General features: G+C 49.8%; 1 protein-coding gene across 1 annotated transcript in view; it reads right to left on the bottom strand.

The window, feature by feature from the left end:
* STING1 (stimulator of interferon response cGAMP interactor 1) overlaps positions 1-12590 on the bottom strand; it is a 96846-nt gene extending 84256 nt beyond the window's left edge. The window contains exon 1 of the mRNA XM_019487116.2: positions 12537-12590. The gene's annotated coding sequence lies outside the window, so the exon portion shown is untranslated. The remainder of the gene's footprint in view (positions 1-12536) is intronic.
* Between the last annotated feature and the right edge of the window lie 13168 nt (positions 12591-25758).

Genomic DNA, 25758 nt, shown 5'->3' with positions numbered 1-25758 from the left:
GGTGGACCCACCATACCGGTCAAAGAGCTGCAGAGCCTGGTAGATACCCCTGCCCCCAACAATGTAAAAGAGCTGCAAGCCCAGCTGGGTGTGCTTAACTTCTGGTGCCTGCATGTCCCTGAGTTTAGTGTGTTGGCCCGGCCTCTGTATAATCTATGCAAGAAAAAAACACAGTGGGAATGGGGTCCCGAGCACCAACACGCTATGCGGGCCCTCAAGGAGGCAGTGATCACCCACGCCTACCTAGCAGCATGGCGCCCAGAAGGGGAGCTCTGGCTCCATGTAAACGTGTCCAAAGGGGGACCCCATTGGAACTTGTGGCAAAGGGATACACCTGAGGCAGAGGGAAAACCCCTTGGGTTCTGGAGTCAAGGCTGAAAAGGGGCTGAAGCCTGATACACACTGCTAGAACAAATGCTGTGTGCAGCAGCTGGAGCTTTAGCAGCCACAGAGGCCCTGAGAGGGGACCTTCCCACTGTCATAACCACTCTGGTGCCCATCCTAGGAATGGCATTGTCCGATAGACACCTCCTGCCAGGGGGGCGAGCCCAAGAAACCACAGTGCAAAAATGGGTCTATTATATAAGTTAAGAGGCTGTGATGTGGATGACTACACAGTCCGGTGGGTGGCGAATTGGCTAGAGGGTCGCACCCAAAGAGTCATGGTGGATGGGTCGGTCTCGACCTGGAAGGGTGTGGGCAGTGGGGTCCCGCAGGGCTCGGTCCTTGGACCGATACTCTTTAATGTCTTCATCAGTGACTTGGACGAGGGAGTCAAATGTTCTCTGTCCAAGTTTGCAGATGACACAAAGCTATGGGGAGAAGTGGACACGCCGGAGGGCAGGGAACAGCTGCAGGCAGACCTGGATAGGTTGGACAAGTGGGCAGAAAACGCACGTGTGCCCTTTTTACCAACCAACTGACCAGAGGCGGCGGTGGCAGCAGCAACAGAGGAATCGGCAGCGGGGGCAGCAGCAGCTGATCCCCCGAAGGTAAGTGGGGTGGAGGGACCCGGCACAGCTGAGCCGGATCCGGAGGGAAAGCCCCCCGGGTCCCATATAGCTGAGCCGGTAGGGAGCTGCGCTCCCGAGCCGCGCGGTGTGAACAGAGCGCGCAAACAGGGAGGGCTAGGAAGGGGACTGTCGCCCCAGGCCAGGGGGCACCCCCGGGGCTAACCCTTGGGGGAGCAGGCTCCTGTGGCAGCGGATCCCCCCAGCAGGGGAGTGTAGGGGCAGAACTGCCGGCAGGCACTTCCGGGTAGACCGGGGCGCCTGATTGGCTGTTGGAGCGGGGCGGGTAATTCAAACCGCGGGCTTTAAAGCCACGGAGTGACGTAGTTCCCAGCACTCGGGAACCAGCAGCGGGAAGGAGAGGAGGCAGCACACGTGTGTCCCGCACGCACGTGTGCCCTTTTTACCAACCAACTGACCGGAGGCGGCGGCGGCAGCAGCAACAGAGGAATCGGCAGCGGGGGCAGCAGCAGCTGATCCCCCAAAGGTAAGTGGGGCGGAGGGACCCGGCACAGCTGAGCCGGATCCGGAGGGGAAGCCCCCCAGGTCCCATATAGCTAAGCTGGTAGGGAGCCGCGCTCCTGAGCCGCGCGGCGCGAACAGAGCGCGCAAACAGGCGCGCTCTGTGGGAGCACGCCGGCGTTTGCGCGGGTGTTCGTGCCGGAGGGCGGGCCAGGAGGGCCAGGAGTGGGACTCCTGTAGGGGTAGGGCGTAGACACCGCACAGGTCTACAAACAGTAGCTTGTAGAATGGTGTCTACGAGGAGTGCTGCTAGGGCCTCTGCCCAGGGGGACAAGGCTACCCGGGGCAGGTCTGAGGCCTCCACCCAGACTGAGCCCATGGGGGAGCTGGTGTCCCCCTACCTCCTGGCCTGTGGGGTATCCCCAGCAGGGCCGGGGGGGGCAGAGATTGGGGGCCCCCACACCTGTCCAGCAGGTGCCCGTCTTAGGGCTCTGGAGGCGCAGGTGAGGGAGCTCCGGGAGGAGGTTAGCAGGCTGAGGGGGATCAGGGAGGCGGAGGATGAAATTGATAGTTATTTCCTTTCCCTGCAGGCCCAGGCACCGAAGGAAGAAGCACCCCCGGGAATACCCTCCACAGCAGAGTGGCAGACAGTCACAGCCAGGACCGGAGCAGCACGCAGCAAACCGGTACCAGCTTCTCCAGTCTGACTGGTGAACAGGTACAAGGCCCTGGCGACCCTGCAGGAGATGGAAGGGGAGGAGGAAACCCTTGAGCAAGAAGAAACACCACGTTCTTCACACTCCAAACAGATCAAGAGATCCACGATGACCCAGAGGAGGAGGCGACGAGCGCTCGTCATAGGAGACTCCATCCTGAGAGGTACGGAAGGACCCATCTGTCGCCAGGACCCCTCGGCACGAGAGGTATGCTGCCTCCCTGGAGCAAAGATTCGGGATGTGACAGAGGTAATCCAGCCCAGGATCAAGCCCACCGATTATTACCCCATGGTCCTAGTCCATGTGGGTACTAATGATGCGGCCAGGAGAACCCCCGATCACCTGATGGCGGACTACTGTGCTCTGGGTGGCGTGCTGAAGGAGTTCGGTGCCCAGGTGGTTTTCTCTTCCATCCTACCAGTGACCGGACGAGGAAGACGGCAGGAGAACTGCATCAGAGAGACCAACTGGCGGCTTCAGCAGTGGTGTCTCGAGGCAGGCTTCGGCTTCCTGGACAATGACCCGCACATCACGATGAGGGACATGCTCAGCTGGGATGGGCTTCACCTGTCCCCCAAAGGTAAGCGTGTGTTTTCTACTAGGTTGGCGGATCTCCTCCGGCGGGCTTTAAACTAGGCTCGTCGGGGGGAGGGGAGTACGAGGGCAGGGGAAGCTGTGGACCACCAAACCATGTGGCACCCACAAGGACAGCCCAGCCTGAAGAAGGAGAACATTGGGAACCTGCAAGCCATGGGGAGACCAGCACTACAGAACAGGTAAGAAACGAGAAGGTAAGTAACAATGGGCCCCATGGGACTCGGAGCGGGGGGGGCAGCAAAGGCACCAGTCGCAGGGCTCAAGTGCCTATATACTAATGCTAGGAGCATGGGGAACAAGCAGGATGAATTCGCGCTCCTGCTTGCACTAAACACCTATGACTTAGTGGGGCTAACAGAGACCTGGTGGGATTCATCCCATGACTGGGTGGTACATATTGAGGGCTATAGATTGTATAGAAAGGACAGGTCGGGGAAGAAAGGAGGGGGGGGGGGTTGCACTTTATGTCAGTGAGCCATATACATCAACCCTCATCAAGACAGAATACGAGGTTGAGGAAGTAGAAGGATTGTGGGTTAGGCTACATGGGGGGCAAGGAGAAAGGGATTTGGTGGTAGGGGTCTGCTACAGACCCCCACACCAAGGGGAAGAAATAGATGCGGGGCTCCTGAGGCAACTCTCCGAGACCATAAAAGCTAAAGAGGCGGTAGTCATGGGGGACCTAAACTACCCGGACATCTGCTGGGAGATGCAGACAGCAAGGTCCCATCGTTCACGCAGGTTTCTAACCTGTGTACAGGACCTCCACCTGACACAGGAGGTGCATGGTCCCACTAGGGGGAATGCCATACTGGATCTGGTATTGGCAATGGGAGATGACATGATAGGGGACCTCCAGATCGGTAGCCATTTGGGAGACAGTGATCACCTTATAATAGAATTCAACATAAAACGGCGAGTGGGTAAGGTAACTAGTAGGGTGAAAGTGCTAGACTTTAGGAAAGCTGATCTCAATGCACTCAGGCGATTAGTCAAGGAAGCACTGCAGAGTAGGAGTTTTGAAGGGATGGGAGCCCAAGAAGGGTGGCTGTGCCTAAAGGGAACGATCCTTCGGGCACAAAGGGAGACGATCCCCGAGCGAGGCAAAAGAGGGAAAGGGGCCAGGAGGCTTCCATGGCTGACCAGAGAAATCCAGGGCAGCCTAAGGGCCAAAAGGGGAGCACATAAAAAGTGGAAACAGGGTGAGATCACTAAAGATGAATATACCTCCTCTGCTCATGCTTGTAGGGAGGCAGTTAGGCGGGCCAAAGCTACCATGGAGCTGAGGATGGCAACCCAAGTAAAAGACAACAAGAAATTGTTTTTTAGATATATTGGGAGTAAAAGGAAGGCCCAGGGAGGAATAGGACCGCTGCTAAATGGGCAGAAACAATTGGTGACAGATAGGGGGGACAAGGCTGAACTCCTCAACGAGTTCTTTGCCTCAGTGTTCCTAAGTGAGGGGCATGACAAGTCTCTCACTGGGGTTGTAGAGAGGCAGCAGCAAGACTGCCATGCGTAGATCCTGAGGTGGTGCAGAGTCACTTGGAAGAACTGGATGCCTTTAAGTCGGCAGGCCCGGATGGGCTCCATCCGAGGGTGCTGAAGGCACTGGCCAACATCATTGCAGAGCCACTGGTGGGAATATTCGAACGCTCATGGCGCACGGGCCAAGTCCCAGAAGACTGGAAAAGGGCTAACGTGGTCCCCATTTTCAAAAAGGGGAGGAAGGAGGACCCGGGCAACTATAGGCCGGTCAGTCTCACCTCCATCCTTGGAAAAGTCTTTGAAAAAATTATCAAGGCTCACATTTGTGAGAGCCCGGCAGGACAAATTATGCTGAGGGGAAACCAGCACGGGTTTGTGGCGGGTAGATCGTGCCTGACCAACCTAGTCTCTTTCTATGACCAGGTTACGAAACGCCTGGACACAGGAGGAGGGGTGGATGTCGTATACTTAGACTTCAGGAAGGCCTTCGATACGGTATCCCACCCCATACTGGTGAACAAGTTAAGAGGCTGTGATGTGGATGACTACACAGTCCGGTGGGTGGCGAATTGGCTAGAGGGTCGCACCCAAAGAGTCGTGGTAGATGGGTCGGTCTTGACCTGGAAGGGTGTGGGCAGTGGGGTCCCGCAGGGTTCGGTCCTTGGACCAATACTCTTTAATGTCTTCATCAGCGACTTGGACGTGGGAGTGAAATGTACTCTGTCCAAGTTTGCAGATGACACAAAGCTATGGGGAGAAGTGGACACGCCGGAGGGCAGGGAACAGCTGGAGGCAGACCTGGATAGGTTGGACAAGTGGGCAGAAAACAACAGGATGCAGTTCAACAAGGAGAAATGCAAAGTGCTGCACCTAGGGAGGAAAAATGTCCAGCACACCTACAGCCTAGGGGATGACCTGCTGGGTGGCACAGAAGTGGAAAGGGATCTTGGAGTCCTAGTGGACTCCAAGATGAACATGAGCCGGCAGTGTGACGAAGCCATCAGAAAAGCCAATGGCACTTTATCGTGCATCAGCAGATGCATGACAAATAGGTCCAGGGAGGTGATACTTCCCCTCTATAGGGCGTTGGTCAGACCGCAGTTGGAGTACTGCGTGCAATTCTGGGCGCCTCACTTCAAGAAGGATGCGGATAACCTGGAGAGGGTCCAGAGAAGGGCAACTCGTATGGTCAAGGGCCTGCAGACCAAGCCCTACGAGGAGAGACTAGAGAAACTGGACCTTTTCAGCCTCCGCAAGAGAAGGTTGAGAGGCGACCTTGTGGCTGCCTATAAGTTCATCACGGGGGCACAGAAGGGAATTGGTGAGGATTTATTCACCAAGGCGCCCCCGGGGGTTACAAGAAACAATGGCCACAAGCTAGCAGAGAGCAGATTTAGACTGGTCATTAGGAAGAACTTCTTCACAGTTCAAGTGGCCAAGGTCTGGAACGGACTCCCAAGGGAGGTGGTGCTCTCCCCTACCCTGGGGGTCTTCAAGAGGAGGTTAGATGAGTATCTAGCTGGGGTCATCTAGACCCAGCACTCTTTCCTGCTTATGCAGGGGGTCGGACTCGATGATCTATTGAGGTCCCTTCTGACCCTAACATCTATGAATCTATGAATATCTTAAGTCAAGCTCAGCAGGTGACCCCAAAGGGACATCCAGCATTAGTAGAAAAGGTCACAGAGAGTACAATTAACGTATACCCAGACACAGCCAGCCCGGACGAGCTGTCTCCCATCAAGGAAGCACCGCCCTTTTCACTCGACATGGAAACGTCAGAGGACATAGAGGTCTGGTTTACCGACAGCTCAGCCAAAGGTCGTACCTGGAGGGGGGCCGCCATACGAATCCGAGATGGTAAGCAACTCACCCTGGGGGGAGATGGTCAGAGTGCACAATATGCTGCGCTAGCTGCTGTAGTCAATGTGGCTGAATATGAACTGGTAGAGGGACCAGGCCACCCTACAAGGCCCATTTATATTTACTGCAATTCATGAATGGTAGTGGAGGGTTGCACCAAGTGGCTACCCCTGTGGAAGAGGGAAAACTTCAAAAGGCGGGGAAGAGACATCTGGAGCCATGAAAAGTGGGAAACTTTGTGGGAAATAGCACAGGGAGGCCTTCCCTTATACATACGTCATGTCAGTGCAGTGCATGGGAGCAGAAAGGCTGAGGGGCCTGAGGCAAAGTGGAACAGGCAAGTGGATGAGCTAGCCAGAGGCAACACAGAAGCCCTTGTTGCTGAAGCAGAGGCTCAGTCACCCCCAGAGAAGCTGCCCAGCCCCTCCCTCTGGCAGACCCCTGGAGTGCTAGCCACAGAATGACTGCATCAGCAGCATGGGCACCCTGGTCGCAATGGTACTGCCCACCTAGCGACCACCTGGGGCATTCACCTAACTAAAAGGGAAGCACAGGAATTAGAAGGGAAGTCAACTCCTGCATCACCTGCCAGGAGGTCAAAGCTCGACTAACCCCTGCCTCAACCACCCCTTTGTTGCTGCATGATGGAAAGGTAATATGGCAAGCTTGGCAATGTGACTTTATAGGCCCGCTTCCCTGCACTCCCAGAAAGTGACAGTATGTGTTTGTAGCCGTAGAAATGGTCACTGGAATGATATTCACCCAGGCCTCCTCCAAGGCCACTGTGCAGGACACCTGTGCAGCACTAGGAGAACTGCTAGCCATCTACCCACCTCCCGTAGAGCTGCAAAGTGACAATGGTTTGCTTTTTCGTAATCATCTTGTCTATGAATGGGCCGCAAGGCATCATGTGCTGTGGACCTATCACATTCCCTATCACCCGCAATCTAATGGGCTAGTAGAATGGTATCCTAAAGTGCAACCTGCCAATGGCCACTGGCCTGGCCCTCAAGGACTGGGACTTGCACCTGAGTCGCTCAGTCAACTGGGCCAACAATCGGCCCCTCCCCGGAGGAAGCCCCATGCAGCAAGCCTTCGGTCAGGGAGAACCCCAAGAGCCGGCAGTGGAACAGCCAAGGGGTGGTTGGGGGAAACTCCAGGCGGGGGACCAGGTAGTAGTTAAGCATCCACAGGGGGACAAATGGGAAGGGGTGCTAATGGCAAGGGACATACATAACTCATGGTGGGTGTCAAGGTTGGATTCATCTAACGAGAGACAGACTCCATTTTTTCTTGTTCCTGCAGATTGGGTCCATCTGCGGGCATAGCCAAAGCGGCCCTGAGGTGGCCTGGAATCATCACCCTATTCCAGAGGGACGCCACCACCCTCACCTAACAACGAAGGGGTGGAATGCCATTATGACGGGACTGCTGGTCGTTTGCTACTGTTTGATTACTGTGGGGCATTCACATGCTCCTGTGCCCCAGATCGCACCCACTGCCAAAACCTCAGACATACTGGGATGCTGGGAATGCCCAGCCACAATCGAAGAAGTGCAAAACTGGCCTTTCAGTCACCGACGGTGGATTGTGAACTGGCAAGGAGGAATCTGTCAATGTCACTGTGGGACAGGGTGGTTGCTCAGTTTCCTCCCATATGCCAGGATCAGGAAAAACGAGTGTGGAACAGGGGGAGATTGTTGTGGTTTCTTCCAATGGCCCTGGTGCTGTTATATTCTGCCTGCAGGTGTGCTGCCCACCCTGGGTCCCGACGTGACCACTGCTGCAAGCCCACCTGCAGCTCAAAATTCTACAACCACCCGGAGCCCAAGGAGGTGACCAAAACCTCCAACCCCACCTCCATGGGAGACGATAGCTCCAGCGGCTCCCCTGCCAGATAACACTTCAGCACAATGGTGTACAGCTCACCAAATACACCGGTCCTCCAGGTACAGCAAGGCACTGTGGTGGTTTAAAAATGGCTCTTATGCTATCAAGAGGTGGTCCACGGAATGGGAGGCCAACACGTCCCAAGTTCTGGGTATTTTGTGGTTTCACCATATGGATGAAGTGGGGCTCGCTCAGGGAATTGAATACACAATAGCTGCATATTGCCAATCAGTCTGGGAAAATCTCCAGGGCACAGCCCTGGTCAACCCAGAACACCTGGCCAAGCCCATGGGGAGCACCATGACAGAATCTTTTCTGCAAGATACCAAAGCCATAGTCGTACCTGGGCATTGTGCATTTAAGTATACAGATGGGGACACATCCAAGCGAATGCACTCCTTCAACCAACCTGATTGGGAGATTTACCAATCCCAAAGGGTAGAAGAAAGATGGTTGAACACCTGAACAGGAGAACCCCTAGCTGTTTTTTTAATTAAGCAGGGATGTACCTTGTTAATCCAAAAGGAGCCACCACAGGTGTATCCGCTACCTCGCTTATCTAACATCACTCCCTGGTGGAGGTCCCAAACCAGGGCTCCAGTCCTCCTTAATGCCTCCTTGTTCAATGCCTGTATCACATTTAACCCCAAACAATGGTTTATCAGAACAGCATTTCCTAACTGCTCTGCTGGCGCTCAGTTGGCAGAAAATATGCTGCGCTGGGCCTGGCCAACTGTTTTCCAACCCGCAGCCCAGCCTCCAATTGCCCAGAAAAAGAGGGATACCCTAGACCATGTATGGAATGGGCTCAATTCAGCCATGGGAGTTTGGAACATAGATAAATCCCAGAAAAACACCCAAGGAATCGTGGATATACGGCAAGCCATAGGTTTTCTCACTAAGGGAGGTATGATTAATAACATGGCCTTAGAATACACTGATGAGTTAGTGGCAACCATTGGCCGAAAAACAGCACAAATAAGTCACTTTTTGATGCATGCAGCCTTCCAAGCCGATGCTAATCAAACCTGGAGCACTGCTTGTGCCCAAGTGCAGATTTCACTTAACCTTCATTTTTCCCAGGTAATGAGTAATCTCAGACACAAAGAATGGCCTGCTGGCTTACAGTACCATGTACTACCCTCAACGGTAGCTCAACGGTTAGTTTACCAAGACACGTGGAGCACATGCTGGGAGGGGTGTAGCAAGACAAAATGCTTTTTCGTTGTACGCAGGGTAGCAAATGGCACATGGTCCACTGCCCATCTCTTAACAACAGGACTAGGAGGTGGGTGCATGTGGGACTGGAACTTACATTATCCCATTTGGGAAATTGTAACCCCCGAAGGTCCCAAGTATTTGGCCCAATCCCTGGTCTACACTGTAAATGGCATTCTAATAGGCTTGGGAACTTTATGGAGAGGGTGGCCTAATAGTCCCCACAACATGGTTTTTGTAACACCCCTACCAGCAACTCCTTATATTACCCTAGCCCAACGAGTTTGCTGGGAAGGTCCTGGCCACTTATGTCATCCTAACAGCAAATTTTGGACCTCCTGCACCAGCTGTTGTGCAGAAGCTCAACATTTCCAAGGGGCATCAGCTACCCTATATGTCCATGACCAGGAAACCACCTTAATGTGGCCAAAAACCCAATTAGAAAGTGTCACCCTTAACCTAAGTCTTCCAAAATCCTGGGTTAAAGATGTAGACTTGCCCCAGCTAAAGGGATGGGGTGAAGTAGCGACCTACATTAAAGGTTTGTTTGAAGATGTCTTGAGCTTGTCAAAGTCAGCTTTCCTGAAGTTGAGGCCTTCTGTATTGCTGGCTGACTTGCCAGCTTTATGGCAGATGGTGAAGGTGATCATCTCGTGGTCACTGTCACCCAGCTTTCCTTCAATCATTAGGCCACTGATTAGGTTGTCCCCTGTTGCCAGTACCAGGTCGAGCAGCGCTTTACCTCTTGTTAGCCCATAGACTTCTTGTGTCAGATAACAGCTCATCCACGCATGTGAGAAAGCTCTGCAACCATTTGGATTTGGCTGAGTGCTTTTCTCATGAGATGTCTGGGTGGCTGAAGTCTCCCATGACAACCATGCACCAGGAGTGTGCAGCTTCAGCCAATTCCCTGGCAAACTCCTGGTCAAGCTCTTGATCCTGGGTAGGAGGTCTGTAGTAGACTCCCACCATTGTGTCCCCTGTGCCATGTTCCCCACGGATTTTCACCCAGAGGGTCTCCAGTCATCCACTCTGGGCACCAATGTCAGCTTGCAGGGACGCATAGCTTTCCTTGACATAGAGAGATATACCACCCTCCTCCATTTTGTCCACTCGATCTCTCCTGTACAGGGTATAGCCGTCTATACCTGTGGCCCAGTCATGGGTGGAGTTCCACCAGGTCTCTGTTATTCCTATGACATCATAATTATTTGTGTTAAGCAGGAGGACAAGTTCCTCCTGTTTATTCCCCAAGCTCCTGGCATTTGTGTACAGGCAGGCAAGTGTCCCTTTCAGGGCCCTTGCCTTGTCTACAGATCATTCCAGTGTTGTGGCAGGGGTGGGCTCCCTTAAGTGCCTAGGCCTGCTGGCTTTGCAAAGGTTGCTCAGCAGGCCAGCAGGGGCAGGAGTCCCCCCATCCCCTGGTGGGCTTAATTTAAAGCCCAGTGGAGCAGGGGATAAACATTTTAGGGAAATCCAGGACAGGGTAAGGAAATCTGGGATGGGGAGTGCATATGCACATGCACACACAGTGTCTCTGCACACCCCTCTCCACACAGATGTACACACACACAGCCCTGACCCTGTCACTCCCAGGAGCCCTGATGGTGGAGTGGAGCCAGGTGAGACAGCACAGAGCCACTCCCAGCTGGGTCCAGTCTCTGCACGTGGGGGATGGAGCCTGGCTACGGGCCTCCATGCTGTCCTGTCCTGCCCCGCCATCACATCTCATGCTGTACAAGTGCCCAAGTCCCAGCCATGGCCCCCTCCCCTGGCCTGCCCCACTCCAGTCGATCCTTGCTGCAGGCAAGAGGAGCCAGGTTCAGCCCAGCTCACCTCCCACCTCTAGCTTGCTCAGCAGGAGCCAGGCCAGGCACCTATGGTTAGGGTGGTCCTAATCCAGGACTTTTTCTTCAGTTCACACTAATGAGCCAGGACACTGGGATGGCCTATGAAATCCAGGATTGTCCTGGCCAAACTGGCACATACGATCACCCTATCTGGGAGCCACCCAAAATTACCATGCAAGAAGGCCCTAATAAGAAACCGCCTTTCCTGTCCATCTTCACAGGTAATGTTCTAGCCCAAGCTAATGGCCATCTTATGTCTTGACTGGTGCAACACCCATGTCACTGTCCTTGACAAATGCATTGTTACCCCCACTCCCCATTTCCATTTATGGAAATGTAAGCTGACTGTCACTGCAAACATCTGCTTACATAAATCTGTGTTGCTGCATAGGATCTATTTTGAAGGTCACCCATAGCAGCACTGAAATGTGTGTGCTGCTCTTTCCTGTTTATGTGGCCTGAACCAAAGCTGCCTACACTGTGCTGCTTGTTTCTCAAGTAAAGTCCTCCAAGAATTGGTCTGTGGTACTTATTTCTCCTGCTGCAACCTTACTCTCTGTTCTCACAGGCAGTAAAGAGGAAGTCAGGAACAGGAAACAGTGGTATTGCTACTGGCAGATTTTCTGCGCTGACTCCAGTGAGTTAGAAACACTTTTAAAGATGGGGTAGGCAAGGAGGGGAGCAGGGGTGGGTTGGCTTCCCACCTGAGAGTTCAGCAGAGCTCCCAGGGCTGGCTGGGACAGCCACCAAGGATTGAAGTTAGGAGAATACAGGGCAGAAGGTCAGCAGATACAATATTCAAGACAGCATTAACCTTGACCCTGAATAGCAGTACAAACATAGCTTTCCTAGCTCTGACTATGTTGTACCTCTATAAACATCCTTTGACTAGCTCAACCTACTGTATCACATCAGACATAAATGGCTTATCTTCTTTTTCAAGATACTTTCTCCATCCTCTGCCTCTACCCAGCCCTTGTTCCATAGTGAGATGTCAACTGTCATTTCCAGTCATTGTTCCAACCTCAATGTGGCAGGGACAATGCCACAAAGAGAGACTTACCTGAAGATGGAGAGGAGCGGAGCTAACAGGATGCTGCTGGAGACTGGAAATGGGGAGAGAATGGGGCCACGGCGAAAAAAATCTTTGCGCCAAAGATAGAAGAAAAAAAGTTACAACGGGTCCAGGGAGAGCTGGGGCCAGCTCCAGCACTGGCACGAACCCACTTTATGGCAGTGTGCTGGTGCCTATTTGCCAGCCGGCCCCCTGAAGGGGGCATAAAAACCCCGGCGGACCAAGAACAGCGGGGACTGGAAGTGAGTCCACCAGTGGGCCCAGAGCGGCCCAGAGCTGATCACTGCCCCACCGAGGGAAGGTGGTGGCAGCCCCAGGAGTGGGGAGACAAAAAATAAGCTAAGCCCAGGAGGGCCTAGTTACTTACCTGAAACTGAGCTGTGGATCCCAGACATAGCTGGACAGGACTGGGACAACAGTGAACCTGAGGAGAGAAAGAGAGAAAGATCCATGGAGTATGATGGATGCAAGCCAGAGAGAGAGAAGAGCATGCTGGGAAGCAAGGTAACCCGGGGCTGGCAAAAAAATTGCAGGCCAGTTACAATATGGGCTACATCCAGATGACACACAGTCTGAACTAGACTTTTCTAACTTTAAAGGGCAAAACAAAGTCTGTACCATGACCAGCCCTAATGGCAGTCAGAAATTAACATCTATGGTTGGCATAAGGCAGGGTATAGGGGAAGTGTAGCCCCGAAATGGGAAACTGGACGGGAATATTAAAGGAGGAAACCAGAAAAGGCAGGATGTACAACCATCCTCCCAATAACAAGCTCAGTCCAACAAGACGTGGCAATCCAAGACATCTAACCTAACAGCAGGCTGTCAACCACTAAGGGGATGGCAGCGTCCAAAAAACCCATAAGAGTAAGATGCATTACTGAGCGGTTCTGTGAGCGGTTCACTAGTGAGCGGCATGAGAGATTACACTCAATCAATGATGTGTTAGAGCAGTGGTTCCCAAACTCTGACAGATTATGCACCACCAATTTAAAACGATACAATCATAAGTACCACCAGCAAATTTTTCAGTTCAACCTAAGTACCACCAGCAATTTTTTGTCATATAAAGTAAACATAATAAACCTGTTAATGTGTACCACAGATAGGTTGTCTGCATACCGCCGGTGGTACCCATTCCACAGACTGGGAACCGCTGTGTTAGAGTTTCAAGCAGGCCCTCTTTGTGCTTTCTCTACTGCCACCTCTAATGCTTCTGAGATGTTCCCCACATGCATCTGTAAAGCCACTTCCTTGTCCTCCTTCAGTCCCTGCTTAAAACTGTCTTGCCCCATGTGACCATTGGGACTCGAACACCCGGTCTCAAGTGGCTTTACCCTGTATGGTGGGTGATGTTCTCCTTGCCTGCTCTGGTTGCTGCTCGAGTAGCTGTTCTCTCCCGAGGCGGACTGCCCGTATCTCGCCTGCCACGACTTTGAATATTCCCAGTGGGGGCTGCCTCCTCGGGGTCACTCGGTCCGGTGCGGTCTACTTGATGGACACTTATGGGGCTCTGCCACCCCTACACCCCGTCCCTACTCCTCCCTTCTGGCTGGATGGACCATGCTGCTCCTCCTTGGTGATGTCGAAGATACCAATACAATCCCTGGTCAGGATCTATTCTTTACACCTGCCCGAATATCCTGAGTGATTAATGCCCTCTCCTTAACTTCCCCAACCCCTTCCTTTGGGGAAAAATAATGAAACCACCACCACCACACTACTATCCTGAGGCCTCAAGCTCCTCCCTTCCTTATACTTCTTCTCCCACTCTCCATCCCTTCATTCGGGGAAAATCAAAACTAAACTATCAAAGAAAAAGATAATTATCTTGTAGGCCCACTTGGGGATCCCTAGTAGTCCCCTATCTATATTTCTGGGACTCTCATGCCCTTGAGGCTCCTTCCTTTAAACACGACTCTACCGTCGTTCCCTGCCATCTCCTCTCTCTGGGTTGTCCTAAGCTGATTGCCTCGGGTATTCCCCACCGCTTTTTATTCCTCTTCTAACTTCAGGGCCCCTTCCCCCTTCTACCCAGATTTTCCCTGTTGTTCCCCTCGAAGTCTTCTCCACAGGGCCGGCTCTTCCTCCTCCCTGTCGTTCCTCCCCAGCTCCCACCTGGTATCCTGTGTGTCGCTGCGGGCTTGCTCCTTTTTCCCTTGTTTATAATGCCTCTGCCATCTCCAGAGGCTGTTCTAATTTTCTTCTGTCCCTGCTTCCCTGTTGTCGGCACACTCCTCTTCAGGGGCCTCTTCTGGCTCCCTCTTTGAAGCCCCATGCTCCCTGGGCTTCTCTGCAGGATTGTTTACTTCCCACACGCTTCTCTCTCTCTCTCCCCTCTCCTCCTCGCTGTTGGTCGCCATCTTTATCTTCACTGGCCGGCATTTGTTGCTGACATCATCAGCTGGTCTTAATTGAATAAAGATGCGGCTGACGAGCCGCGCGGGTTCCCCGTCTTGCTCCCGCTCTGCTGCTGATCCCGCTGCAGGTAAGTGTTTTCCGTTTATTTCCTTCTTTTGTTTTATGGTGTCCCCTCCTTGCTTCTCCCTGTGACACCCCAATGCCAACAAAAAACATTATCATGGTTCAACTGCTGATGTGCTGAGCCCACTGCCAGTCATCCACATGCTGGCCAACCTTAACTTGTTTCTTTTTATTTCCCTCCTCTGTCTACATTCACTTGTATGTTGTTATCTCATATTTAGGGTGAAAGCTTTGAGACAGGGATTATTGTTTGGTTCTGCTGTTGTAGAGCACAGTGGAGTCATGGTCAATGACTTGGGCTCCTACGTGCCACAGGAAAATGAATGAATGGTATCATTATCATGACCATTATTATTGTTCTTGTTGTTATAGATAAGCACAGGTTTGAAAGTTAAGCACCTGTAAAGTGCCTGGCAGGATTAGGTCCTGAATACTGAGCCTCCCAATACGCTTCAACCCTGATCCAAAGAGAGCATGCTCCAGCAGCATATTGCAAATCCCAGTCTCTTTCATGTCAGGAGCAATGCAACAGTGGAGGGAGGGGGGTGGCCTTGTGGACCCTGCCTGGCTCAGGTTTGGCTGTAGCCCAGCTTCAACCACTCGCCCACCATGCCTTGTCTTATTGAAGGTTGTGGAAGGGAGGCTGCCTATGGGCTCTGAGTGAGCCTGAGGCTGTGTCAATCATCACTGGACCCCTCCTGGGTCCCCTCAGTCACAGTCCTGCACCCCCAGGCTAGTAGGCCCTTTCTGCCTGCCTGTACCTCTGCTGGGTACCTGAAGCCTTAAAGGCTCATTGTGTGGCTCTGTTCCTCCCCTACACCACACTACAAGCCTCACAGGAATTCTTTCCTATTGATGTTGTCTATTGAAACTCTCAGACCCTCTGGTCCCACATGCAGCCCCTCCTCTGGACTTGTGGACTCTCTGGCCTGGCTCAGCCCTCCCCTGGGCACATGGTCCCTTTGGTCCAGGTCTCAGGCTTTGCCTAGACTCATCAACCCCTTACTGGGCCCTAGCTCTCTTTCGGTCAGGTGAGTCTCTCATTAGTCCCCCGCTCCACCTGCAGGTAGCCTCTCACTCTGCTTGCTCCCTTAAAAGAGCAGGTGCACCCTGCTGCCCTGCTACAAACATGCTGTACAAAACAACACCCAAATTCAGCTGTATCCATATGAAGAAATAGAGATTCTGAATATGTCAGGACTCTGTCTCAAACTTCTCCTGAAGGAACGTGCCCACTCATTCCTCTGCTTCAGGTTTGATGTTTGTGGTCAGGGAGGCCAGAACAGTGGAACTGGGAAATGCCCTTCCATAGCTGAGGTACCTAGTGAGTGTCTGTTCAAGCCTCCACCATCCTTGGCCTGTCTCCTAAGCAGAGAACCCTCAAGGCTGCTAGGGAGTGTCAGCTATAGCATGGGCACTTTCCCAAGGGAACTGAAAAGAGGGCGTGGGTTAGTTTATGGTGTTCATATATTTTAAAAATGGGGACATCATCAAGCTAAAAAAACACTCTCATTTCAGCCAGCACTGTACCTTGGCTGTTTCAGGTCACACTTAAGATCACCATTGCTGACAGGGTTTCAAAAATGGTTTGCCTCCATTTGTCCCTAGTTTGTTCACTTTCCGCATTTCACATTTGCCTGAAACTTTCAAAGTAGCCTAGGGAAGTGAGTTTTCCAAATCCCAGTGAAAGTCACTGGATGTTCAGTGCCTCATTCACTTAGGCCCTGTTGAAACACCAGCCTTTGTGCATCATCCATTTCATTTTTTCCTGTGTATAATCAGTCTCTTTCACCTGTTATTCATGCCAGCCTTTTGCAATGAGATGGGGAGAAAGCAGCATTGACAAGTAGGAGCTTGTGATTGGAAACTATGACTGTTGGCAGGGGGACTCCAAACCCAGCATGAGACCTGAAATAACTTTGAACTCATTGCTTGGAACTGATTAGCTTTAAGCTTGACTCTCTCTAAGACTGTCTTTCTTATACCTCAGCTGGAACAGAAAGCTTGAGATTTTAATATGATCAGATTTATTTAACTATATAGTTATCGAACTGTGTGACAGTAATGCCTGCAGACCCCAACTGAGATCAGGACCCCACTGTGCCAAGCATTGCATAGACATAGAGAGGGGCAGTTGTAGGCTTGTAGAGGCTTATCACTGAAAGAGACAAGACAAAAGGTGGGTGAAGAATCTGGAAGGAAGAGTTGTATTGTTGTTTTACTCTCTTTGTACACACGCACGCATGCACACACGCACGTGCACATGCACGCACACACACACAAACACACACATACATCATACATATATATAACCAACATCTCTGCTCCAAAGTGGGGAAATAGCAATTGTATGGGAAGTGCCATAGAAACAGTGCCCTCAGCTACTAACTGCATATTAATGATGGTCTCTGCAGTTGAGAAAGGCAAGAACAATGGTGTCTTTTGAAGGAATACCTGTCCAGGTCACATCAGCCAAAAGTTTAGAGTCTGTTTCCAGGGCACAATGCAGTACCATACAGAGATACCTAAGGTAGCTCTAAAAAGTCAGCTCAGGTCCTAGAAAGGAGTAAGGAGTATAATTATATTAACATAAGACTCTGCCTGAACTCATTAGCTCTGCTGAGAAGCAGTGTATCTACACCCATATGGACTGAAGCCTATACTCATTTGTCCATCACCACCAACTTCAGCCCTCTTGCTGTGTTTTTAATAATAAAATTTCTACTCCTGTCTCCAGGTTTGTCAGCTAAACTGATTTATCTTTGTCATAATCCACCAGGCCAGCCAGCCTAGTTGGTAGGACTGGGCTAGAGCTGGGAGTTGCAGGGGTAAGGGTCTTCTTAAGGGCCTCGAGTCAGGAACCAGAAATCAGAAACCGAGTTACCAGGTCTGAAAGAAAATCCAAAGGGCAAGGGCAAGGTCAAAGAATAAGCCAACCCAGGTCAGGAGCCAGAAAACAGATCTGCCAGGAGAATCTAGAGCAGCAGTTCCCAAACTGTGGATCACGACCCCAAATGAGGTTACAACATCAGCAGATGGGGTCGTGGGGATGGGGGGCTGTGGGTTGGGAGTGAGGGGCCATGCCGAGGAAATGGAGTTGTGCTGAGGAAATGGGGCCATAAATGGGGTCATGCTGAAGAAAAGTTTGGGAGGCACGGATCTAGAGGCCAAAATCTAGGAGCAAGCCAAAGGCAGAGGCCAGGAAACAGGAAAGTCAGCAATGTTACTAGGGCAGAAACTGCTCAGAGACTGAAGACCAGTGTGTTGCACAGCAAGGGCCAGTTGCCACTCCAGAACCGTACACTCTTAACCAGTGTATTCTGAGGTCAGGGAGATGTTCTGGCTGTTCTGTTATAGCACTGTAGATGGGGTTCAGTTTTTCTCACACAACCAGAAGTAATTATATGTGTAAGTATCCTATGCCTTTCTCCATTCTACTTTTCTCAGCCAGTTATAGGAAATTTATAGGTACCCACTTGGCTGGGATGTGTAGCAAGAAAGATTTATTGGGACTTTCATGGCTAGAGCAGAGACATTTATGAGAGCCCATCTCTGCAGTAAAGATGGATAGACTGGGAGAATGAACTAGAGGTCTTTTATTTACTGGGTAGAATGGTTGAGCAACATATGCATTACCTGGCATTTGGCTGGGCATTCAAGCAACTACCCACATCATCCTGAATTCCGAAGAAGGCTCGGGTCTTGGGGCAGAAGAGAAGATGATTCAGGAGATTTAGAGCCTATCCAGGAGTCTTACTGTTCTCTGCACAGCCTGGGTTTCCATTTAGAAAGTTCCTGATGTTTTCTGTTGTGAAAAGCCCTCTGGGTTTAATCATTTCTTGGCTCCTGGTTTATGTCAAAGCCTGCCTGGAACCATTTGAACACTGAGCTCTGCAGTCTCTAACACTTCTCCAGGAATGAGCTAGGAGGTTTATGCTCACTTTTCTGCCATGCTGCTGCAGATGGGAAGTTTGTATTTTTGCAGATAGAATTTATGCCCTTATGTTTCCAAAACACAGATTTCATGTAGCTGGGCTAAAAGACAAGTCTCCCACTTGTTGCTTTTATCTGTTACCTTTTCAGGTAAGCCAACACTTTACATTGACATGTTTGTCACACTCAACATGCCTCCACCATAGTGGCAGTGTGCCCTGGCCAGGATGTTCCTGAGTCTACCCTGCCCACCCATTCCTGTCCAGACCTAGAAATACACCAATGAGTCAACCCTGGGGTTTGGCCCCAGCAGGCAGTCAGGCACGCCAGAGACAGAGGTCTTGACTGTGGCTGCAGAAGGGCACCCTGGAGTGGCCTCAGCAGTGTACTTCCAGGTTTAGAGCATGCAAGTAGGAACAAGTGAATCGTGTGTTTGGAAACACCCTGGCTGGGGCACACAGCTACTTACCCTTTGCATCTAATAGGCCTCAGGCTCACCTGTGTGGTGAGTACAGTGGAGAACAGGCACATGGCTCCTGTCAATCTTTACAAGAAAAGTTAAATGAAAAATAGAAGGCATGATATGGAGCTGCTCAGGGCTTTATCTGCAGTGAAAACATTTCAAAGCAAATGAAAATATGTTTATCAATTTTTTGTGGATTTTTTTCATTAGTCCCTGTCCTCCCAACTCCCAAGCCCAAAATCTTTTAGGTTTTGGTTGGTTGTTAAAAACTGACAAAAAAATATGGTTGACACATTCTGGGATTTTGAAAGAAAGGCCAGCCAATATTTTTTTTTCTTGTGAGAATTTCCATTTAGATAGAAAAGTGTTTTACATAATAAAAAGATCTGAGGATTTAGACCATCCCTCCAGTTTGAAAGACAATATCCAATTGTGAACAAATGTATATTTTTAAAAATAGGATTACTGCATTAACATTCCCAAGCAAGACTGATAAGGTAGGAAACTGCCATTTTGAGGTTGCCATTGCCAAGGACTGACATAATGCAGAATCTAGCTGTGAGCAGGGGCTTTGAGCATTATTGATTCCTTGGGCTTGAGGGTGTTAATATAAAAGCAGTTTGGTCACTACTGGTCAGTTAGGGCTGAAGTCTTTGCTGTATTATGACTCTTTTACATGACTCTAGCACTGGAAGGGAGCTAAAAAGCAGCTGCAATAGAACATGTTTTCCCAACTAGATACAGTACCAACTCTGCTGTTCCCTGGTCTTGGCAGACCCCTAGAAAACAGATCATCTGGGGTGTATGAGATGCAACATGGATGGGACAGGGTGCAAGCAGAAGAATTCCAGGGTATGAGGAAGTGTGACCACATATAAATTCTTAAGGGTGTCTGCTGTAAGTACAGTCTTGTCAAGCCCAAATCATGAGTTAAGCTCCAAAATTATGAGCTTTGAAAAAAAATTATATTGTTTTGATTCTGTTTTGCCTTTTGATTTTTGAATTCCCCAGGGTGTGCATGTGAACTAATGGTGCCAACTCTCCCAGAGGTACTGAGCAAAGTGATTTGCAGAAGGTCTCACCCTCACAACATTTTGCTTCCTTGCCCTCATCAACCTTACCCCCATGTAGGTACTATACAGGTATAAGCAGGCCCCTTAGCCTGCTGGCTTTTGCAGGGGAACTTGCTCCCTTTTGGGCTCCTCAGCCAGGTCTTCAAAGCAAAGTTCAGTCTTTAAGAAAGCAAACAAAACAAAATCCCTGTCCTCTCTTGTACAGCAAGGGGAGATCTTTTTTGCTTTTGCCCCAGCACACCAACCTGCAGGAAACAGTTTCCTTTATTGCTAGTGTGGTGGACTTACCAATGCAGCCTGGCCCACCTGGTCTTGGATAATCTTTGTTGTGGTTGGTGGAGCATATCCACCAATCAGGTGATTGTTGGAGCATATCCACCAATCAGATGACTGCTGGGAGGGGCTTACTCTGCCCCCTGTGGTAGGGGTTGGGGGGTCTGGACCTGATTGAAGCCTGCACCTTTCAGGTCCAACAGCACTCTGGGGGTGGAGCTTCCAGAGTGAATAAAAGGAGCAGTGTGCCCAATATGTGGCAGATGCATCAGGGGATGGAAAGAAGAGTGAGGCTAAGAACAGCTGGGAGAGCTGCCCAGCAGGGTGGAGCAGATGCCCTGAAGAAACCCTGAAGACGCCTCTCGATCCGACCAGAGCAACACTTGGCTCTGGGTTCGGCTCCAGTTGGTGCACAGCATGGCACGTGGGCCAACACCCTAGGAGTTGCTCAAGACAGCTACGGTTTGCAACCCCAGCACGAGGCTGGGAAACCCCGGTGCACGTGGCAGTACACAGGGCCACAAGGGCCCAGACATGGTGCAGGCAATGCTGCATGGAGGGCCTGGGATTGGGCTGAGCCCTGGTGCCATACGAGGCGGCCTGGGCCTCCAACCCCCTAGCAGAAGGCTGAGCCCACAGTGCATGGGGATGGTGCACAAGGCCTCCAGTAGCCAGTGATCCAAGGAGGATTCAGGGGTCCCGGGACCTTGCATGTGGTGGCACCCGCAGCTGAAAGACAAGGACCATCAAGGCCCCGGAGTTGTGAGTTGCTGGGGAAAAGAGGGAGGGGCAAACTCCATATTTAGCAGGGGCAGGAGCCATAGGAGAGCATCCCCCTGATGCTTAGAGGCTGTCTGAAGGTGTGAGAGGCCAAAAGGGGTATTTGGTTTTTCCACACTATTCCCTGGAGCCTGGCAGGACTTTGGGGACCCTTAAGAAGTTCAGTTTTACAACTGTTGCTGTGTGCCTCAAATTTTGTAAACCAGCACCTTACATTTTGTTAACCCCACTGTGATTGGTTGGTTATTTGATTCATATACATAAATGCCCTATAGAAATCCTTGTCGATAATCTCACCAGTAGTTCATCTGTACTTACCTGTTGTTTGCTTGTTTTAACCTGTTGTTTACCTATTTCAATTTATCCACTTACCAGTACCAGGTGTGAAGCCTCTGAGGGTGCATAATCTTCTAGCCTTTATTTAATATCTATCTATCTATCTATCTATCTATCTATCTATCTATCTATCTATCTGTCTGTCTATCACTATTGTATATTGGAAATATATTTATTGGTATTGCTTTTATTTAAATCTTGTATATAATAAATTTGCACATAGTTAAGTCATCCCTTGTCCTGACCTGACTCTAAAGGGAAAAGAGGAAACTGGCCAGTACTCACAAATCCCTCTTACAGTACTCCTGCCTAGCCAACATTTCCCTTCCATTCAAGAACTTATCCTTACTTATCCTGGTGCACCCAGGCTATGCTTGCTTATTTTCTCTTCTGAGACCTTTTAAAGCTCCCAGTGGGACACTCCTTGCTTACCCAAATGCCCCACAACTGTACTTTCTTAACAGGGCTGACTGTTCCTCCCTTAACTGGACAGACTGTCCTGTTATTTCAGTTCTCAGTTTCTGTATCAGTTCTGCTCAACTTCCAAATCTCTTGCCAGCTCTGGACCCCATCAAAACTATGTCCACCTTCATTGTTCGTATCTGCTCCTTTTGCAGCTCCAGGTGTTCTTCATTCCCTTTCCATGACTAATGTTGCAGGTAGGGAGGAAAAGTAAAAGAACCATGCTGGGAAGGGAAAAGAAAGGAGTGGAGCTGATGTGCTTTCTGCTTCCCTTCTCTGCTCCTGTGTGAATGTGTGTTGAGAGCTCTGCCAGCCTCTTGCAGTGTACTGCAGGCAGTAAATGGGGCAGAGAGGCTATCAGAGAAGGTGTGATTCCAGGCAGAGCTGACTTTTATGAAGAGCCTAGAGTCTCTTCTGTCATGGCCAGACTGGATCCAATCCTATCTGCAATGCTGTGATATGCCAAAAAAACCATAAGAGGCAGCTGCATTGCACGTAAGATGGGCACAGACATTTTCATTTGTGTAATGTGTATAGGAATTGGTAGGTATTCCTTTAAATAGTTACTTGCTAGTGGTGCTTATACTGTGTTTGGTGCTGAAAAATCTGTCAGAGCCGCAGTGTGTATATGTAGCTAGGGCTTGTATAGTTAGCATGCACGGAATTTGGATTCCAGTGGGCCTATGTAATACCTTAATTTACTGTGTAAAGAAAAGAAGACATGACAGCTTGTGCAGATGAGGCACTGCTGTTCTATTTAGTCAAGGGAACTATAACAGCTCATATAGATAGAATGAGTTAGTCTCTTCTCTTCTACCATTTACGTCGTGAGGTGAATGTTTTTTGGTGATATGCCTCTATGTGGAGGAAGGGTTGCAGACTGGAAGCAGTTTGATTTGCATGTCTGGGAATTAGAGAGCCAGAAGGGGACAGAGGGTGAATGGTTAAGATGGGAAATGAAGAAAACCATCAGTATAGTTGAGTGACAGAGAGGTCATCAGAGTACTGAGATTACTTGGGATCCAGGAGGGAGGATGATGGATGGGTAGAATGGGGAAGAAAGTAATTTAATGGAAGAAGGGAAAAGTTTTGTTAATTGCATGGAAGCCTGAACAGCGGAGGGAAAGAGACAGAGATGGTGGGAAATGGACTGACTGACAGGCAACCTGGGAGGCATGGTGAGGAAGAATGTGGGGTGTTGCCAAGTATAAAACCTGTCTTGTGGGATGCCCAGAGACAGGCTCAAGTGGGCTGGGCAACAAAGCTCTACTGCTCTCCCTGGAGCTGCCACAGAGTGATACCATGAGCATCTGCCCAGTGCTTAACTTGGGGGTCAGGAATGTGTGTGCAGGAAGCCAGGGCTAAAGGGACCTGGCTGCAGGAGGGAATGAGCACACGGGTCAGGTTTGCATGTGCAGGTGTCTGAGGAGGAAGAGGGAGTTTGGAGCCTGGTGGTGCTGCGGCCTAGCTGCTGGCTGTTGCTTAACAGAACAAACTTGTTGCTGGCAAATTACAGCTGTGATGACTATTTTATATGAAATCTCCCTTCTGAAATATCTTAAAATATCCTAAGATGTGACAGAGCAGAGACCCCAGACATCCCCTTTTGTATTTGTTTGTGAGGAAGTGCAGAGTCTCCAGGTTGGGCAAGGCTCTAGGTGGCATTTCTTGTAATGGGATGGGGACAGCACAGATGTGGCCCAGCCCAGCCCAACACACATACACACTACAAGCACCACACCCCAAAACACATTTGCTTGACTTGTTGTGGGCCTGTTGCTTAGGGACAGGAAGGAATTATCCCCAAGGAAGACAGGCAGAGACCATGAAGTTTTGTTGCCTTTCCCTGGAGAGAGTACTGTGTAAGGAACATCTGCTGGCCTCATGTGGCCAGTTCCTATACATTCAACTTCCTGCCACAGCATGGTGGCCTAAGGCATTGGTGGCTTTTGGGTCTCCTGAGCTTCTTGTGTCAAATGCCAAGGTAGTCTGCCATTTTATGTTTTTACTGAAAAATGTTTTAAAATTTTTCCTCTTTTTTTTAAACTGAGTTTGGCATGCTTCTAAATGAGTTCTATTTTCTATGAAGTTTAAATAACAATAACTATGTGATATAACTATTAACTACTATTAACATGTTCCTTCAGGTTCACAAACATAAATGAATTGACACTTTCTGTTGTCCTAGCCTGTATTGAATGTATTACCAGCTGCAAATCACTTCATTGCAGAACACTGACTTTCTCCCTATGCATTATTCCCTAATTCACAGGGCACCTATACATGAGCAGGGAGCTCCTCCGATGTGCTGTAATTACAGCGTGTCAGATCAAACAGTTAATTGAGTCTGCGGAAGCACAGTAATTACCGCACTCCAGCATCCTACAGCATCTCATGTTTCAGGGTCCCTACACTTCAAAATGGCAGCAGGGGCACTTTATTTAAAACTTGTCAAATGAGCTTTAGTTAAAACACCCCCATTGCCATTTTGAAATGTGGGGACACTGATACATGAGATGCTCCAGGCATTTTAATCAGAGTGGCTCTTGGAACCGCTCTAATTAAAGCACCCCCTTCCCCACACTCCTGGAGCACGTGTATAAATACAGTGACTCAGTCCAATAGACCAAAAGTCCTTCCAGCAGGACGTACACAACAAAACGCAGATCTGATCAAATTTGACAGAAAACATAAACCAATAACATTGAAATTATTTTTCTTCCTTTTGACTATTGCTCTTTGTTTATTATTGCCCTGGGCTTTTGCTGAGTTGGTCTATAGATAATATGGCACTTTTTGTAAATTTTTATGTACAGCTATCTATTTTTGGCTTTTGTAATGCCCCTGGCACCCTGGTATCTAAGTCATTCCTGAAGGGAATAGGAAGAAATATATTTTGGCTGTGCACTTTGCATACTAGAAGTTCCAAACAATTGATTTCTGTGTAATGTTTATAGATTATTATTAACAATTATTACTAGTCCAGGGACTTGTTAGGAGACTTTGTTATTGTGATTTAATGTGCATTACTACTCTGAAAAATGACTGTAAAAATGGCACTTAGTTTCAGTGACTTTGAATCAAATTTGCTTACTTTCCAAGTAAAAAGATGGCACTTCTAACTGCCCATCCTGCAAATCCCCCTTCTCACCCCCCTGGTGAATCTGTCAATTGAGCTGGGTACTTTTCCAGAACTCAATTCCAAATAATGAAGATTCTACAGTGGAACTTGTTGTGATCAACAGCTGTGTTGATTCAAGAACTAGATCAGATTCAAGATCACTGTCCTAGAGCTGTATCAGCTCTAAAGGATGTAACGGGAGTAAAATGTGGCAAGATGTCCCTACTATACATTTATATTGCCTTGTGGTATATAGTCATGGCCCCGTTGTGCTAGAGGCTGTACTAATATATAGTAAATGACAATCCCTGCTCCACAGAGCTCTTCTAGTCAAGGAAGTTGCAGATCTGACTTCACATATAGAGAGATGAAAGATAGCTGAGGAGAGAGAAAATAAGAATTGCTGATGGAAATTTTATTACATTTGATTCATCTCATACCCCCTAAAGACATAAAACCTGAAGAAGCTACAGAGACAAGTTAAATCCTCTGTTTCCAGCTACTGAAGAAAATGTAGGCTCCTTTGCTGTCTGTCTCTGAGTCAGAGACAGAATGTTCCTCTCTCTAACCCTGGGCTCCCCTTTCCTCACTGCTTCATACCTATTGTTCTGCAGATTTTCTTTGAAGCTGGTCACCTCGTGTGCACAGAACAGAGGGATGTTTT

The sequence above is a fragment of the Alligator mississippiensis genome, chromosome 9 (assembly GCF_030867095.1).
Source record: "Alligator mississippiensis isolate rAllMis1 chromosome 9, rAllMis1, whole genome shotgun sequence".
Lineage (NCBI taxonomy): Eukaryota > Metazoa > Chordata > Crocodylia > Alligatoridae > Alligator > Alligator mississippiensis.
Note: the sequence above shows the minus strand (reverse complement) of the source record. Positions and strands in the feature narration are given on the sequence as shown.